Source organism: Arachis hypogaea, chromosome 13, assembly GCF_003086295.3.
Source record: "Arachis hypogaea cultivar Tifrunner chromosome 13, arahy.Tifrunner.gnm2.J5K5, whole genome shotgun sequence".
NCBI lineage: Eukaryota > Viridiplantae > Streptophyta > Magnoliopsida > Fabales > Fabaceae > Arachis > Arachis hypogaea.
In genome coordinates, this window is record NC_092048.1 from 78,285,805 (window position 1) to 78,305,742 (window position 19,938).

Genomic DNA, 19,938 nt, shown 5'->3' on the forward strand with positions numbered 1-19,938 from the left:
TTTATAGCTCCGGGTGGAGCTTGTCCTCTTCACCATTAGCATCCTCTCTATGCTTGAGGGGCTATAGTCGATGGACTTCCCCCTCACATAGGTAATGTAGCCATAGTGTTGTCCTGGTTGAGGCACAGCGTTGGCATAAAACACCCTCACCAAGCTCTCTACTACCTTCCTTGGTGGGTTGCATAGGATTGACCAGCCCTTGCTGTTGATCTCAATGTTGATTTCAGGATGCTCGTTCCTCCCTAATTAGAAACCAACTTTTGGAATGATCTCCTTCTCACTCACCCAACAATAGAATTGATTTTGGTTGAATGTAAAGAGAAACTTGTATTCGTTGAAAGAGCTTGAGGATCCAAAGGTTGGCTCCTTGGTTTTTCTTTTCTTTGAGGCTGAGCTTTTTGGTGGTGCCATTAGGTTGAGAGAGTGTATTTGAGGTTGTGAAAAAAATGGGGGGGTTGAAGAGAGGGCAGGCAAAACAAGGTTTTGCTCCAACAATAAACTTAGGACTTGATTGTCCCAATCAAGAAAAAAAAGAAAGAAAGTAGGGGAAGAGAGATAGTAGAAGGCGAAAAGAGAAAGGAAGAAGAAGAAGGTGTATGGATTCTCTTCGTGTGTGATTGGGGTTTTGAAGTGGGAGAAGAGTTGGGAAGGTGAGGCTTTTATAAGGGTTGAATGGTGTGATTCAAAAGGTGGAAAATAAAAAGAGTTAAATGTTTTCCCACTTGGGGAGTGGCGCCTAGCGTGGGAAGAGGCGCCAACTCTTATCTCACTGTGCCTTCTGCATGTGTTGAGTTCCAAAGTGTAAGTACACTTTGACTTCCTTGCTTTGTGAGTTGTTCACCATGTTGGCCTCATCTTTTCTCCTTAAATTGAAACTGAAACCCATTAGTAATGACAAAAGAATCCTTCACATTCCTTCTTATCATGAGTGATTCGGATTGCAACTGATGGGTGTCCCTTGGGACACCAAACTTAATCCTTTAGCATCTTAATAAATTGGTTCCATCATTGTGTATTTAATGTGCTCATAAGGATGAAATAACTCCAATCTTTTCATTTTCTTTTGATTCTAACCTCCTCTGAACATATTAAACCACGTTCATGCTCTTGCACAAAACATTAAGTGCTTTCAAATTGGGTAAACTTGGGTTTGCTAGGTGATCCTTGGTGGTGGCCACACCAAACTTAATCTCTGGGCTTACTCTTCAAGATTAAGATATTTGTAAGCCTAGATTAAGTGGGTGAGTGGCCACACCAAACTTAGCATTCTAGCTAGTTCTCAGCTCATTTACTCATCATTAGTAATGCATTCATCAAGTTAAATTTCCAAAAAAATTGTAAGAGTAATCTACTACCAAAGCTAGTATCAAACTTCCTAACCTGCTATTGCAATCTAACTCTAATTGGTAATGTAACACAATTGTGAGACTGAAACTTAAACTATCTAGAGCAATAGATTTTAAACTATTTCTAAGAAAAACAATAAATCAAAAAGGATAAAGTGTTGGGGTGCCTCCCAACTAGCGCTTCTTTATTGTCACTAGCTTGACACTCCTCCATCTTTAGTTAAGCTTGTAGCTCACTCTCTGCTCCTCTAAGGAGCCTCCCAAGTAGTGTTTGAGTCTATGGCCATTGACAGTAAAGGTTCTCTAAGTCTTGTCCTCCATGAGCTCTACATGACCATAGGGAAACACCTTGAGTATGGTGAAGGGTCCTGAGCATCGAGACATAAGTTTCCCATGGAAGAACTTGAGCCTTGAATTGTAGAGTAGCACCTTCTGTCCTTCAGTGAACTCCCTTCTTGCTATCTTTTGATCATGCCACCTTTTTGTGTTCTCTTTGTAGATTTTTGCATTCTCATATGCTTGATTTCTAAACTCCTCCAGCTCATTGAGTTGTATTAATCTTCTTTCTCCAGCAGCTTACTTATCATAGTTTAGCATTTTTAGAGCCCAAAACCCTCTATGCTCAAGTTCAACTGGTAAGTGACAAGCCTTGCCATATACCAATTGGTATGGAGACATCCCAATAGGTGTCTTGTAGGCTGTCCTGTAGGCCCATAATGCATCATCCAGCTTCTTAGACCAATCTTTTCTTGAGCTTCTAACAGTTTTTTCAAGGATTCATTTTAGCTCTTTGTTGGAAATTTCAGCTTGCCCGTTGGTCTGTGGGTGGTATAGAGTTGCCACCTTGTGCTTGACTCCATACCTGAGAAGGAGTGTCTCAAGTTGTTTGTTGCAGAAGTGTGTCCCTCCATTACTAATGAGAGCTTTGGGAACTCCAAATCTGCTGAAGATGTTCTTTCTCAAGAAGCTTATCACAACTTCGTTGTCATTTGTTGCAGTGGCTATGGCTTCTACCCATCTTTAGACATAATCAACAGCCACCAATATGTAACTATTTGAGTAGGAGGTTGGAAAGGGTCCCATAAAATCAATCCTCCAAACATCAAATAGTTCCAGCTCTAGTATGAATTGCTGTGGCATCTCATTTCTCTTGGTTAGATTACCAGCTCTTTGGCACTCATCACATCTTGACACTAATTCCTTAGCATCCTTAAACATTGTTGGCCAGTAAAATCCGGATTGAAGCACTTTTACTGCTGTTCTTTCTCCACTGAAGTGACCTCCATATGCGGATCCATGGCACTGCCAGAACACCTCCTACCCTTTTTCATAGGATATACACCTTCTCAGGATTCCATCAGCACACTTTTTGAACAAATAGGGGTCATCCCAGATGTACTGTTTGGCATCCTTGATTAGCTTTCTCCTCATGTATTTGTTGATGTTAGTTGGTAGTTCCCCAATGGCCTTGAAGTTAGCTATGTCTGCAAACCAAGGGGCTACTCGAATCATCATCAATTGCTCATCAGGGAAGCTTTCATTTACTGCTACTTGATGCATTTTTTCTTCTTGTGGGATCCTTGAGAGGTGGTCAGCTACCTTGTTCTCTGCTTGGTGCACGAAATTGTGATCTCAGGCAACGACGCCAAAAACTCTGTACGCACGTCTTAATAAATAGTTTTTCATTCACAACTTCGATACAACTAACCAGCAAGTGCACTGGGTCGTCCAAGTAATAAAACCTTACGTGAGTAAGGGTCGATCCCACGGAGATTGTTGGTATGAAGCAAGCTATGGTCACCTTGTAAATCTCAGTCAGGCGGATATAAAATAGTTATGGAGTTTTTGAAAATTTATAATAAATAAACAGAAAGTGAAGATAGAAATACTTATGTATATCATTGGTGAGAATTTCAGATAAGCGTATGGAGATGCTTTCGTCCCTCTAAACTTCTGCTTTCCTGCTGTCTTCATCCAATCAATCCTACTCCTTTCCATGGCTGGCTTTATGTAAGGACATCACCATTGTCAATGGCTACTTTTCATCCTCTCTGTGAAAATGGTTCGATGCGCTGTCACTGTATGGCTAATCATCTGGAGGCATCACCGTGGTCAATGGCTGCATCCTATTCTCTTGTGAAAATGGTCCAAATGCTCTGTCACAGCACGGCTAATCATCTGAGGTTCTCGATCATACTGGAATAGGATTCACCTTCCTTTTGCATCTGTCACTACACCCAGCACTCGCAAGTTTGAAGTTCGTCACAGTCATTCAATCCCAGAATCCTACTGGGAATACCACAGACAAGGTTTAGACTTTCCGGATTCTCATGAATGCCGCCATAAATCTAGCTTACACCACAAAGATTCTGATTAAGAGATCCAAGAGATAATCATTCAATCTAAGGTGGAATGGAAGTGGTTGTCAGGAACGCGTTCGTGGGGGAATGATGATGATTGTCACGTTCATCACATTCATGTTGAAGTGAGAATGAATATCTTAGAAGCAGAATAAGTTGAATTGAATAGAAAAACAGTAGTACTTTGCATTAATTCATGAGGAATAACACAGCTCCACACCTTAATCTATGGAGTGTAGAAACTCTACCATTGAAAATACATAAGTGAAAGGTCCAGGCATGTCTAATACAATAGTAAAAAGTTCTATTTATAATAAACTAGATACTAGGGTTTACAGAAGTAAGTAATTGATGCATAAATCCACTTCCGGCACCCACTTGGTGTGTGCTTGGGCTGAGCTTTAGCTTTCCACGTGTAGAGGCTTCTTTTGGAGTTGAACGCCAGGTTGTAACGTGTTTCTGGCGTTCAACTCTGGTTTGTGATGTGTTTCTGGCGTTTAACTCCAGACAGCAGCGTAGAACTGGCGTTCAACGCCCTTTTGTGTCATCTAAACTTAGCCAAAGTATGGACTATTATATATTACTGGAAAGCCCTGGATGTCTACTTTCCAACGCAATTGGAAGCGCGCCATTTTGAGTTCTGTAGCCCCAGAAAATCCACTTTGAGTACAGGGAGGTCAGAATCCAACAGCATCAACAGTCCTTCTTCAACCTCTAAATTTGATTTTTGCTCAGGTCCCTCAATTTCAGCCAGAAAATACCTGAAATCACAGAAAAACACACAAACTCATAGTAAAGTCCAAAAATGTGAATTTAACATAAAAACTAATAAAAACATCCCTAAAAATAACTAGATCTTACTAAAAACATACTAAAAACAATGTCAAAAAGCGTATAAATTATCCGCTCATCACAACACCAAACTTAAATTGTTGCTTGTCCCCAAGCAACTGAAAATCAAATAGGATAAAAAGAAGAGAATATACTATAAATTCTAAACTATCAATGAAACATAGCTCCAATCAGATGAGCGGGACTTGTAGCTTTTTGCCTCTTGAATAGTTTTGGCATCTCACTTTATCCATTGAGGTTCAAAATGATTGGCATCTATAGGAACTCAGAGTTCAGATAGTGTTATTGATTCTCCTAGTTCAGTATGTTGATTCTTGAACACAGCTACTTTATGAGTCTTGGCCGTGGTCCTAAGCACTTTGTTTTCCAGTATTACCACCAGATACATAAATGCCACAGACACATAATTGGGTGAACCTTTTCAGATTGTGACTCAGCTTTGCTAAAGTCCCCAATTAGAGGTGTCCAGGGTTCTTAAGCAAACTCTTCTTTTGCTTTGGACCTTGACTTTAACCGCTCAGTCTCAAGTTTTCACTTGACACCTTCACGCCACAAGCACATGGTTAGGGACAGCTTGGTTTAGCCGCTTAGGCCAGGATTTTATTCCTTTAGGCCCTCCTATCCACTGATGCTCAAAGCCTTGTGATCCTTTTTATTACCCTTGCCTTTTGGTTTTAAGGGTTACTGGCTTTTTGCTCTTGCCTCTTGGTTTTAAGAGCTTTTGGCTTTTTCTGCTTGCTTTTTCTCTTTTTTATTTTTTTCGCCAATTTTTTTTTCTTTCTTTTTTTTTCTGCAAGCTTTTGTATTCACTGCTTTTTCTTGCTTCAAGAATCATTTTTATGATTTTTCAGATTATCAAATAACATGTCTCCTGTTCATCATTCTTTCAAGAGACAACATATTTCACATTCTAAAACATCAACTTCAAAAGACATATGCACTGTTCAAGCATTCATTCAGAAAACAAAAAGTATTGTCACCACATCAATATAATTAAACTAAGTTCAAGGATAAATTCGAAACTCATGTACTTCTTGTTCTTTTGAATTAAAACAGTTTTCATTTAAGAGAGGTGATGAATTCATAGGACATTCATAACTTTAAGACAAAGTTACTAAATACTAATGATCATGTAATAAGACACAAACATGGATAAGCACTTAACATAAAGAAAACGAAAAACAGAGAAAGTAAGAACAAGGAATGAGTCCACCTTAGTGATGGTGGCGTTTTCTCCTTGAGGAACCAATGATTTCCTTGAGCTCTTCTATGTCTCTTCCTTGCCTTTGTGTCTTAATCCCTAGTGATTTTTGGTATTCCTATCCTCAGTTGCTTCCAATAATTATGTGGAGGGAAGTGCATCCCCTGAGGTATCTCAGGGATCTCTTGATTTGCAGCCACATGTTCTACCACTGAGCTATAGACCCCTGATATGAATCTTTCCATCTCCCATGACTCGGAGGTGGAAGCCTTTGTCTTCCCTTTCTCTTTTCTAGAGGTTTCTCCAGTCTTAGGTGCCATTAATGGTTATGGAAAAGCAAAATAAGCAAAGCTTTTACCACACCAAACTTAGAATGTTGCTCGCCCTCGAGCAAGAGAAGAAAGAATAGATGATGAAGAAGAAGAAGGTATGGAGGAGATGGAGGGATGTGTGTATGGATGTGAGTGGTGAATGGAAAACAGAAGGGATGACCATGAATGGAGAGAGGGAGGGTGAGGTGGGTTGGGATCCTGTGAGATTCACAGATCCTGAGGTGTCAAGGATTTACATCCCTGCACCCATTAGGCATGTAAAACGCCCTTGCATACAATTCTGGCATTTATACGCCGAATTGATGCTTGTTTTGGGCGTTCAGTGCCCAGATGCAGCATATTTCTGGCGTTGAACGCCAGCTAGATGCTTGTTTCTGGCGTTCAGCACCAGCTTTCCTCACTGTGCATTTCTGGCATCTGAACGCCAGGATGCTGCTTGTTTCTGGCGTTCAACGCCAGAAACATGCTCTGTTCTAGCGTTGAACGCCAGCCAGATGCTCCTTACTAGCGTTTAAACGCCAGTAAGTCCTTCCTCCAAGGTGTGATTTTTCTTCTGCTGTTTTTAATTTTTCTTCAATTTTTTCAGTTGTTTTTGTGACTCCACATGATCATGAACCAATGAAGACATATAACTAATAAAAAATATAATTAGATAAATAAAAATTGGGTTGCCACCCAACAAGCGCTTCTTTAATGTCAATAGCTTGACAGTGGGCTCTCATGGAGCCTCACAGATGTTTAGAGCATTGTTGAGACTCCCCAACTCCAAACTTAGAGTTTGGATGTGGGAGTTCAATACCAAACTTAGAGTTTGGTTGTGGCCTCCCAACACCAAACTTAGAGTTTGACTGCGGGGGCTCTGGTTGACTCTGTTTTGAGAGAAGCTTACTGTGCCTCTTTTCCATGTTCACAGAAGGATAACCTTGAGTTTGAAACACAAGGGAGTCCTCATTCACTTGAAGGACTAGTTCACCTCTGTCAACATCAATCACAGCTCTTGCTGTGGCTAGGAAGGGTCTTCCAAGGATGATGGATTCATCCTCATCCTTCCCAGTATCTAGGATTATGAAATCAGCAAGGATGTAAAGGCCTTCAACCTTTACTAATATGTCCTCTACTTGTCTATAAGCCTATTTTCTGGAATTGTCTGCCATCTCTAATGAGATTTTAGCAGCTTGCACCTCAAAGATTCCCAGTTTCTCCATTACAGAGAGGGGCATGAGGTTTATCCCTGACCCAAGGTCACATAGAGTCTTCTCAAAGGTCATGGTGCCTATGGTACAAGGCATTAGGAACTTTCCAGGATCCTGTTTCTTCTGAGGCAATCTCAGTTGATCCAATGCATTTAGTTCATTGGTGAACAGGGGGGGTTCGTCTCCCCAAGTCTCATTACCAAATAAATTGGCATTCAGCTTCATGATTGCACCAAGGAACTTGGCAACTTGCTCTTCAGTAACATCCTCATTCTCTTCTGAAGAGGAATACTCATTAGAGCTCATGAAGGGCATAAGGAGGTTCAATGGAATCTCTATGGTCTCTAGATGAGTCTCAAATTCCTTTGGTTCCTCAGAGGAAAACTCCTTATTGATCATTGGACGTCCCAGGAGGTCTTCCTCCTTGGGATTCACGTCCTCCTCCTCTTTTGTGGTTTCAGCCATGATGGTCATTTCAATGGCCTTGCACTCTCCTTTTGGATTTTCTTCTGTATTGCTTGGGAGAGTAATAGGAGGGGTTTCAGTGATCCTTTTACTCAGTTGGCCCATGGTGCACGAAATTGTGATGTCCAGGCTCACACTATTCCTGGCACGTGAGCAACTTGGTGCTCTGATCTCAATACATAGTTGTCACAACTTCGATACAACTAACCAGCAAGTGCACTGGGTCGTCCAAGTAATACCTTACGTGAGTAAGGGTCGAATCCCACGGAGATTGTTGGTATGAAGCAAGCTATGGTCACCTTGCAAATCTCAGTCAGGCGGATATAAAGTGATAATGGTGTTTTCGAATATTATATAATAAAATAGGGATAGAGATACTTATGTAAATCATTGGTAGGAATTTCAGATAAGCGAATGGAGATGCTTTTCGTTCCTCTAAACCTCTGCTTTCCTGCTATCTTCATCCAATCAGTCTTACTCCTTTCCATGGCTGGCTTTATGTGATACATCACCACTGTCAATGGCTACTTTCGGTCATCTCTCGGGAAAATGATCCAATGCCCTGTCACGGCACGGCTAATCGTCTGGAGGCATCACCCTTGCCAATGGCTTCATCTTATCCTCTCAGTGAATAATATGCTCACGCGCCCTGTCACGGCACGGCTATTCATCTGTCGGTTCTCGATCATGCCGGAATAGGATTTACTATCCTTTTGCGTCTGTCACTAACGCCCTGCAATCGCGAGTTAGGAGCTCGTCACAGTCATTCAATCATTGAATCCTACTCGGAATACCACAGACAAGGTTTAGACCTTCTGGATTCTCTTGAATGCCGCCATCATTCTAGCTTACGCCACGAAGATTCTGGTTAGGAGATCTAAGAGATATTCATTCTAGCTTAATTCATGTAGAACAGAAGTGTTTGTCGGGCACGCGTTCATAAGGGAGAAGGATGATGAGCGTCACACATAATCATCACCTTTATCACGTTCTTGGGTGTGAATGGATATCTTAGAAGCGAAATAAGAAGAATTGAATAGAAAACAGTAGTACTTTGCATTAATCTTTGAGGAACAGCAGAGCTCCACACCTTAATCTATGGAGTGTAGAAACTCTACCGTATGAAAATACATAAGTGAAGGTCCAGGCATGGCCGAGATGGCCAGCCCCCTAAACGAGATCACAGGATCAAAATACAATCCAGGATGCCTAATACAATAGTAAGAGGTCCTATTTATAATAAACTAGCTACTAGGGTTTACATGAGTAAGTATTTGATGTATAAATCCACTTCCGGGGCCCACTTGGTGTGTGTTTGGGCTGAGCTTAAGTGTTGCACGTGCAGAGGCCATTTGTAGAGTTGAACGCCAGTTTTTGTGCCAGTTTGGGCGTTCAACTCTGGTTTTGGATCCTTTTCTGGCGCTGGATGCTAGATTTGGGTAGAAAGCTGGCGTTGAACGCCCGTTTACGTCGTCAATTCTTGGCCAAAGTATGGACTATTATATATTGCTGGAAAGCCCTGGATGTCTACTTTCCAACGCAATTGGAAGCGCGCCATTTCGAGTTCTGTAGCGCCAGAAAATCCACTTTGAGTGAAGGGAGGTCAGAATCCAACAGCATCAGCAGTCCTTTTTCAACCTCTGAATCTGATTTCAGCTCAAGTCCCTCAATCTCAGCCAGAAAATACCTGAAATCACAGAAAAACACACAAACTCATAGTAAAGTCCAGAAATGTGAATTTAACATAAAAACTAATGAAAACATCCCTAAAAGTAACTAGATCCTACTAAAAACATACTAAAAAACAATGCCAAAAAGCGTATAAATTATCCGCTCATCACAACACCAAACTTAAATTGTTGCTTGTCCCCAAGCAACTGAAAATCAAATAGGATAAAAAGAAGAGAATATACTATAAATTCCAAACTATCAATGAAACAGAGCTTCAATCATATGAGCGGGACTTATAGCTTTTTGCCTCTTGAATAGTTTTGGCATCTCACTTTATCCATTGAGGTTCAGAATGATTGGCATCTATAGGAACTTCAGATTTCGAATAGTGTTATTGATTCTCCTAGTTCAGTATGATGATTCTTGAACACAGCTATTTTATGAGTCTTGACCGTGGCCCTAAGCACTTTGTTTTCCAGTATTACCACCGGATACATAAATGCCACAGACACATAATTGGGTGAACCTTTTCAGATTGTGACTCAGCTTTGCTAAAGTCCCCAATTAGAGGTGTCCAGGGTTCTTAAGCACACTCTCTTTTTTTTTTTTTTTTTTTTGCTTTGGACCTTGACTTTAACCGCTCAGTCTCAAGTTTTCACTTGACACCTACACGCCACAAGCACATGGTTAGGGACAGCTTGGTTTAGCCGCTTAGACCAGGATTTTATTCCTTTAGGCCTTCCTATCCACTGATGCTCAAAGCCTTGGGATCCTTTTTATTTGCCCTTGCCTTTTGGTTTTAAGGGTTATTGGCTTTTTCTGCTTGCTTTTTCTTTTTCTTTCTATTTTTTTTCGCCTATTTTTTTTTTCTTCTTTTTTTTTTCTGCAAGCTTTGTTCTTTGCTGCTTTTTCTTGCTTCAAGAATCATTTTTATGATTTTTCAGATTATCAAATAACATGTCTCCTAGTCATCATTCTTTCAAGAGCCAACATATTTAACATTCTTAAACAACAACTTCAAAAGACATATGCACTGTTCAGGCATTCATTCAGAAAACAAGAAGCATTGTCACCACATCAATATAATTAAACTAAGTTCAAGGATAAATTCGAAACTCATGTACTTCTTGTTCTTTTGAATTAAAACATTTTTCATTTAAGAGAGGTGATGGATTCATAGGACATTTATATCTTTAAGACAAAGTTACTAACTACTAATGATCATGTAATGAAGGCACAAACATAGATAAGTATATAACATATAAAACGAAAAACAGAAGAATTAAGAACAAGGAATGAATCCACCTTAGTGATGGTGGCGTTTCCTTCTTGAGGAACCAATGATGTCCTTGAGCTCTTCTATGTCTCTTCCTTGTCTTTGTTGCTCCTCCCTCATTGCTTTTTGATCTTCTCTTATTTCATGGAGCATGATGGAGTGCTCTTGATGTTCCACCCTTAGTTGTCCCATATTGGAACTCAATTCTCCTAGGGAGGTGTTGATTTGCTCCCAATAATTTTGTGGAGGAAAGTGCATTTGAGGCATTTCCGGAATCTCATGGTGATGAGCTTCTTGCGCCTCTTGAGCTCCATGACTGGGCTCTCTTGCTTGCTCCATCTTTTTCTTAGTGATGGGCTTGTCCTCTTTAATGAGGATATCTCCCTCTATGTCAATTCCAGCTGAATTGCATAGGTGGCAAATGAGGTGAGGAAAGGCTAACCATGCCATGGTGGAGGACTTGTCAGCCACCTTGTAGAGTTTTTGAGGTATAATCTCGTGAACTTCCACCTCTTCTCCAATCATGATGCTATGGATCATGATGGCCCGGTCTATAGTAACTTCAGACCGGTTGCTAGTGGGAATGATTGAGCATTGAATAAACTCCAACCATCCTCTAGCTATAGGCATGAGGTCCAATCTTCTTAGTTGAACCGGCTTGCCTTTGGAGTCAATCTTCCATTGAGCTCCTTCTACACATATGTCCATAAGGACTTGGTCCAACCTTTGATCAAAGTTGACTCTCCTTGTGTAGGGGCGTGCGTTCTCTTCCATGTATGGCAAGTTGAACGCCAACCTCACATTCTCCGAACTAAAATCTAAGTATTTCCCCCGAACCATTGTAACATAGTTCTTTGGATCCGGGTTCTTACTTTGATCATGGTTCTTGGTGATCCATGCATTGGCATAGAACTCTTGAACCATTAGGATGCCGACTTGTTGGATGGGATTTGTTAGAACTTCCCAACCTCTTCTTTGAATTTCATGTCGGATCTCCGGATACTCATTTCTTTTGAGTTTGAAAGGGACCTCAGGGATCACCTTCTTCTTGGCCACAACATCATAGAAGTGGTCTTGATGGGCTTTGGAGATGAACTTTTCCATCTCCCATGACTCGGATGTGGAAGCTTTTGTCTTCCCTTTCCCCTTTCTAGAGGATTCTCCGGTCTTAGGTGCCATCAATGGTAATGGAAAAACAAAAAAGCTATGCTTTTACCACACCAAACTTAGAATATTGCTCGCCCTCGAGCAATAAACAAAAGAATAGATGATGAAGAAGAAGAAATGGAGGAGAGGGAGAGGGGATGTGGTTTTGGCCAAGAGGAGTGTAGAGGGGTGTGTTGTGTGAATTTGATGAAGAATGGCGGTCTTTATATAGGGAAGGGAGGGGGGTTTAAGGTTCGGCCATATGGGTGGGTTTGGGTGGGAAATTGGTTTTGAATTTTGAAGGTAGGTGGAGTTTATGAGGTAGGTTTATTGGGAAGAGTGGGTGGATGTGAGTGGTGAAGGTTTAGTGGGGAATAGAGATTGAGGTGATTGGTGAAGGGTTTTTAGGGAAGAGTGTTTATGGGGTTGTGTGAAAGAGAGTGGTGAGAAGAAGTGAGTGGAGGTAGGTGGGGATCCTGTGGGGTCCACAGATCCTGAGTGGATCCTGTGGGGTCCACAGATCCTGAGTGGATCTTGTGGGGTCCACAGATCCTGAGGTGTTCAAGGAATTACATCCCTGCACCCATTAGGCATGTAAAAATGCCTTTGTACCCAACTCTGGGCGTTCAGCGCCAGGTTGGTGGCCATTTTGGGCGTTCAACGCCCATTTGTGTGCCATTTCTGGCGTTGAACGCCAGAACCATGCCTGTTCTGGCGTTCAGCGCCCAGAAGCTGCCCATTTTGGGCGTTCAGCGCCAGAACTATGCTCTGTTCTGGCGCTGAACGCCAGACAGATGCTCCTCCAGGGTGTGATTTTTCTTCTGCTGTTTTTGATTCCGTTTTCAATTTTTCTATTTATTTTGTGACTCCACATGATCATGAACCTAAGAAAACATGAAAAACAATGAAAATAAAAGTTAGATAAACATTGGGTTGCCTCCCAACAAGCGCTTCTTTAATGTCAATAGCTTGACAGTGGGCTCTCATGGAGCCTCACAGATGTGCAGAGCTTTGTTGAGACTCTCCAACACCAAACTTAGAGTTTGGATATGGGAGTTCAACACCAAACTTAGAGTTTGGTTGTGGCCTCCCAACACCAAACTTAGAGTTTGACTGTGGGGGCTCTGGTTGACTCTGCTTTGAGAGAAGCTTTTCAAGCTTCCTCTCCATGGTTGCAGAGGGAGATCCTTGAGTTTTGAATACAAAGGAGTTCTCATTCCATTGAAGGACTATTTCACCTCTGTCAACATCAATCACAGCTCTTGCTGTGGCCAGGAAAGGTCTTCCTAGGATGATGGATTCATCATTTTCCTTTCCAGTATCCAGGACTATGAAATCAGTAGGTATGTAAAGGCCCTCAACCTTTACTAATACATCTTCTACTTGTCCATAAGCCTGTTTTCTTGAGCTGTCTGCCATCTCTAGTGAGATTTTAGCAGCTTGCACCCCATAGATTCCCAGTTTCTCTATTACAGAGAGGGGCATGAGGTTTATTCCTGAACCAAGGTCACATAGAGCCTTAAAGATCATGGTGCCTATGGTACAGGGTATTATGAACTTTCCAGGATCCTGTCTCTTCTGAGGCAATGTCAGTTGATCCAGATCACTTAGTTCATTGATGAACAAGGGAGGTTCAACTTCCCAAGTATCAATGCCAAATAATTTGGCATTTAGCTTCATGATTGCACCAAGAAACTTGGCAGTTTGCTCTTCAGTAACGTCCTCATTCTCTTCAGAAGAGGAATACTCATCAGAGCTCATGAAGGGCATAAGGAGGTTCAATGGGATCTCTATGGTCTCTAGATGGGCCCCAGAGTCCTTTGGTTCCTCAGAGGGAAGCTCCTTATTGACCATTGGACGTCCCAGGAGGTCTTCCTCCTTGGGATTCACGTCCTCTCCTCTCCTCACAGGTTCGGCCATGGCGCTTATGTCAATGGCCTTGCACTCTCCTTTTGGATTCTCTTCTGTATTGCTTGGGAGAGTACTAGGAGGGATTTCAGTGATCCTTTTACTCAGCTGGCCCACTTGTGCTTCCAGATTTCTAATGGAAGATCTTGTTTCATTCATGAAACTTACAGTGGCCTTAGATAGATCAGAGACTAGATTTGCTAAATTAGAAGCATTTTGTTCAGAGTTCTCTGTCTGTTGCTGAGTTGATGATGGAAAAGGCTTGCTATTGCTAAACCTGTTTCTTCCACCATTATTAAAGCCTTGTTGGGGCTTTTGATCCTTCCATGAGAAATTTGGATGATTTCTCCATGTTGAGTTATAGGTGTTTCCATAAGGTTCACCTAAGTAATTTACCTCTGCTATTGCAGGGTTCTCAGGATCATAAGCTTCTTCTTCAGAAGATGCCTCTTGAGTACTGTTGGATGCAGCTTGCATTCCATGCAGACTCTGAGAAATCATATTGACTTGCTGAGTCAATATTTTATTCTGAGCCAATATGGCATTCAGAGTATCAACTTCAAGAACTCCCTTCTTCATAGGCGTCCCATTACTCACAGGATTCCTTTCAGAAGTGTACATGAACTGGTTATTAGCAACCATGTCAATGAGTTCTTGAGCTTCTGCAGGCGTTTTATTTTGGTGAATGGATCCACCTGCAGAAGTGTCCAGTGACATCTTTGATAGCTCAGATAAACCATCATAGAATATATCCAGGATGGTCCATTCTGAAAGCATGTCAGAAGGACACTTTTCGATCAACTGTTTGTATCTTTCCCAAGCTTCATAGAGGGATTCACCTTCTTTTTGTCTGAAGGTTTGAACATCAGCTCTAAGCTTGCTCAGCTTTTGAGGAGGAAAGTACTTGGCTAAGAAAGCCGTGACCAGCTTATCCCAAGAGTTCAGGCTGTCTTTGGGTTGAGAATCCAACCATAATCTAGCTCTGTCTCTTACAGCAAAAGGGAAAAGCATGAGCCTGTAGACTTCAGGATCTACTCCATTAGTCTTAACAGTATCACATATCTGCAAGAATTCAGTTAAGAACTGAAAGGGATCTTCAGATGGAAGTCCATGAAACTTGCAGTTCTGCTGCATCAGAGAAACTAATTGAGGTTTCAGCTCAAAGTTGTTTGCTCCAATGGCAGGAATGGAGATGCTTCTTCCATGTAAATTGGAATTAGGTGCAGTGAAGTCACCAAGCATCTTCCTTATATTATTATTATTTTCGACTGCCATCTCCTTTTCCTGTTCGAAAATTTCTGAAAGGTTATCTCTGGATTGTTGTATTTTAGCTTCTCTTAATTTTTTCTTCAGAGTCCTTTCAGGTTCTGGATCTGCTTTAACAAGAATGTTCTTGTCCTTGCTCCTGCTCATATGACAAAGAAGATGGCAAAAAAAAAATAGTAATAATAATATGGATCCTTTATACCACAGTATAGGGATCCTTGTGTTAGTAGAAGAAAAGAAGGGAAGAAAATCTGAACTCAGAGAGAGAGGGGGTTCGGATTTTTGGAGAGTTGAAGGAAATATGTTAGTATATCAATAAACAAATAGAAGAAGATGAGAGGGGGAAGTGAATTTTCGAAAACAATTTTTGAAAAATAGTTAGTGATTTTTGAAAATAGTTTTTGAAAAAGGTTAGTATTTTTTTCGAAATTTTTTTTTAAACAATAAAAATAATTAGTTAATAAAAAAGAAATTTTTGAAAAAGAGGGAAGATATTTTCGAAAATTAGAGAGAGAGAGTTAGTTAGGTAGTTTTGAAAAAGTTAAGAAACAAACAAAAAGTTAGTTAGTTAGTTGAAACAAATTTTGAAAATCAATTTTGAAAAGATAAGAAGTTAGGAAGTTAGAAAAGATATTTTGAAAAGATATTTTTGAAAAAGATAAGATAAGAAGATATTTTTGAAAAGATATGATAGAGATTAGTTTTTGAAAAAGATTTGATTTTTAAAATCACAATTAATGACTTGATTCATAAGAAATCACAAGATATGATTCTAGAACTTAAAGTTTGAATCTTTCTTAACAAGCAAGTAACAAACTTCAAATTTTTGAATCAAAACATTAATTGATTATGTTATTTTCGAAAATTTGGTATAAAAATAAGAAAAAGATTTTTGAAAAATATTTTTGGAATTTTCGAAAATAACTAATAATTTTGAAAAAGATTTGATTTTTGAAAAGGATTTTGAAAAAGATAAGATTTTCAAATTGAAAATTTGATTTGACTCATAAGAAACAACTTGATTTTAAAAATTTTTGAAAAAGTCAACTCAATTTTCGAATTTGATGAGCGAAAAAGGGAAAGATATTTTTTTGATTTTTGAAATTTTTATGAAAAAACATGAAAAATATGCAATGCATGAAATTTTTAGATCAAAGCAATGAATGCATGCAAGAATGCTATGAATGTCAAGATGATCACCAAGAACACTATGAAGATCATGATGAACATCAAGAACATATTTTTGAAAAATTTTTAATGCAAGGAAAACATGCAAGACACCAAACTTAGAATTCTTTAATGCTTAGACACTAAGAATTCAAGAATGCATATGATAAACATGAAAAGACATAAAACAAAAAATCATCAAGATCAAACAAGAAGACTTACCAAGAACAACTTGAAGATCATGAAGAACACTATGAATGCATGAAATTTTCGAAAAATGCTAGATGCATATGCAAGTGACACCAAACTTATGATATGACTCAAGACTCAAACAAGAAACACAAAATATTTTTGATTTTTATGATTTTCTAATTTTTTTGGATTTTTCTTTTATATTTTTCGCACATTAAAAGGAAAAATAAGGATTCAAAATTTTTAATATGAATTCCAGGAATCTTATGCTCTAAAGCTCCAATCAAAGGGTCAGGCACGGCTTGATAGCCAGCCAAGCTTTAGTATGTAACTCAGACATGACACGCCTGACATTCCTTACATTCAACAGCCAATTGGCTAAGAAAGATAAAGAAGCTCTTCTCTTGAGTATAAGAATTGAAACATGGCTTTACAGCCAGCCAGGCTTTAACATGCTTCATGAAACACTAGAATTCATTCTTAAAAATTCTGAAGGAAAATATATTTTTGAAAACATTTTTATTTTAAAATATTTTTTTTTTCGAAAACAAAAGAAAAATTTTTGAAAGATTTTTGAAAAATTTTTGAAAACAAAACAAAAAGAAAATTACCTAATCTGAGCAACAAGATGAACCGTCAGTTGTCCAAACTCGAACAATCCCCGACAACGGCGCCAAAAACTTGGTGCACGAAATTGTGATGTTCAGGCTCACACTATTCCTGGCACGTGAGCAACTTGGTGCTCTGATCTCAATACATAGTTGTCACAACTTCGATACAACTAACCAGCAAGTGCACTGGGTCGTCCAAGTAATACCTTACGTGAGTAAGGGTCGAATCCCACGGAGATTGTTGGTATGAAGCAAGCTATGGTCACCTTGCAAATCTCAGTCAGGCGGATATAAAGTGATAATGGTGTTTTCGAATATTATATAATAAAATAGGGATAGAGGTACTTATGTAAATCATTGGTAGGAATTTCAGATAAGCGAATGGAGATGCTTTTCGTTCCTCTGAACCTCTGCTTTCCTGCTATCTTCATCCAATCAGTCTTACTCCTTTCCATGGATGGCTTTATGTGATACATCACCACTGTCAATGGCTACTTTCGGTCATCTCTCGGGAAAATGATCCAATGCCCTGTCACGGCACGGCTAATCGTCTGGAGGCATCACCCTTGCCAATGGCTTCATCTTATCCTCTCAGTGAATAATATGCTCACGCGCCCTGTCACGGCACGGCTATTCATCTGTCGGTTCTCGATCATGCCGGAATAGGATTTACTATCCTTTTGCGTCTGTCACTAACGCCCTGCAATCGCAAGTTAGGAGCTCTTCACAGTCATTCAATCATTGAATCCTACTCGGAATACCACAGACAAGGTTTAGACCTTCCGGATTCTCTTGAATGCCGCCATCATTCTAGCTTACGCCACGAAGATTCTGGTTAGGAGATCTAAGAGATATTCATTCTAGCTTAATTCATGTAGAACAGAAGTGTTTGTCGGGCACGCGTTCATAAGGGAGAAGGATGATGAGCGTCACACATAATCATCACCTTCATCACGTTCTTGGGTGCGAATGGATATCTTAGAAGCGAAATAAGAAGAATTGAATAGAAAACAGTAGTACTTTGCATTAATCTTTGAGGAATAGCAGAGCTCCACACCTTAATCTATGGAGTGTAGAAACTCTACCGTATGAAAATACATAAGTGAAGGTAGAGGCATGGCCGAGATGGCCAGCCCCCTAAACGAGATCACAGGATCAAAATACAATCCAGGATGCCTAATACAATAGTAAGAGGTCCTATTTATAATAAACTAGCTACTAGGGTTTACATGAGTAAGTATTTGATGTATAAATCCACTTCCGGGGCCCAATTGGTGTGTGTTTGGGCTGAGCTTAAGTGTTACACGTGCAGAGGCCATTTGTGGAGTTGAACACCAGTTTTTGTGCCAGTTTGGGCGTTCAACTCTGGTTTTGGATCCTTTTCTGGCGCTGGACGCCAGATTTGGGTAGAAAGCTGGCGTTGAACGCCAGTTTACGTCGTCAATTCTTGGCCAAAGTATGGACTATTATATATTGCTGGAAAGCCCTGGATGTCTACGTTCGAACGCAATTGGAAGCGCGCCCTTTCGAGTTCTGTAGCTCCAGAAAATCCACTTTGAGTGCAGGGCGGTCAGAATCCAACAGCATCAGCAGTCCTTTTTCAACCTCTGAATCTGATTTCAGCTCAAGTCCCTCAATTTCAGCCAGAAAATACCTGAAATCACAGAAAAACACACAAACTCATAGTAAAGTCCAGAAATGTTAATTTGACATAAAAACTAATGAAAACATCCCTAAAAGTAACTAGATCCTACTAAAAACATACTAAAAAACAATGCCAAAAAGCGTATAAATTATCCGCTCATCAGCCCACTTGTGCCTCCAAATTTCTAATGGAGGACCTTGTTTCATTCATGAAACTCACAGTGGCCTTAGATAGATCAGAGACTAAGTTTGCTAAATTAGAGGTATTTTGATCAGAGTTCTCTGTCTTTTGCTGAGTGGATGATGGAAAAGGCTTACTATTGTTAAACCTATTTCTTCCACCATTATTAAAGCCTTGTTGAGGCTTTTGTTGATCCTTCCATGAGAGATTTGGGTGATTTCTCCATGGAGAATTATAGGTGTTTCCATATGGTTCACCCATGTAATTCACCTCTGCTATTGCAGGGTTTTCAGGATCATAGGCCTCTTCTTCAGAAGGCGCCTCTTGAGTACTGTTGGATGCAGCTTGCATTCCATTCAGACTTTGAGAAATCATATTGACTTGCTGAGTCAATATTTTATTCTGAGCCAATATGGCATTCAGAGTATCAATTTCAAGAACTCCCTTCTTCTGAGGCGTCCCATTACTCACAGGGTTCCTCTCAGAAGTGTACATGAACTGGTTATTAGCAACCATGTCAATGAGTTCTTGAGCTTCTGCAGGCATTTTCTTTAGGTGAATGGATCCACCTATAGAAGTATCCAATGACATCTTAGCTAATTCAGACAGACCATCATAGAATATATCCAGGATGGTCCATTCTGAAAGCATGTCAGAAGGACACTTTTTGGTCAGTTGCTTGTATCTCTCCCAAGCTTCATAGAGGGATTCACCTTCTTTCTGTCTGCAGGTTTGAACATCCATTCTAAGCTTGCTCAACTTTTGAGGAGGAATAAACTTGGCTAAGAAAGCCGTGACCAGCTTATCCTAAGAGTTCAGGCTATCTTTGGGTTGAGAGTCCAACCACACTCTAGCTCTGTCTCTTACAGCAAAAAGGGAAAAGCATGAGCCTGTAGACTTCAGGATCTACTCCATTTGTTTTAACAGTATCACAGATCTGCAAAAATTCAGTTAAGAACTGAAAAGGATCTTCAGATGGAAGTCAATGAAACTTGCAGTTCTGCTGCATCAGAGAAACTAATTGAGGTTTCAGCTCAAAGTTGTTTGCTCCAATGGTAGGGATGGAGATGCTTCTTCCATGTAAATTGGAATTAGGTGCAGTAAAGTCACCAAGCATCCTCCTTGCA

General features: G+C 40.1%; 1 non-coding gene across 1 annotated transcript; it reads left to right on the forward strand.

Moving 5' to 3' along the window:
* The first annotated feature begins 19,456 nt into the window (after nucleotides 1-19,456).
* LOC112739453 (small nucleolar RNA R71) lies at nucleotides 19,457-19,564 on the forward strand. Its single transcript, XR_003170388.1, has one exon. It is a non-coding gene; the product is annotated as a small nucleolar RNA R71 (small nucleolar RNA).
* The last annotated feature ends 374 nt before the right edge of the window (nucleotides 19,565-19,938 follow it).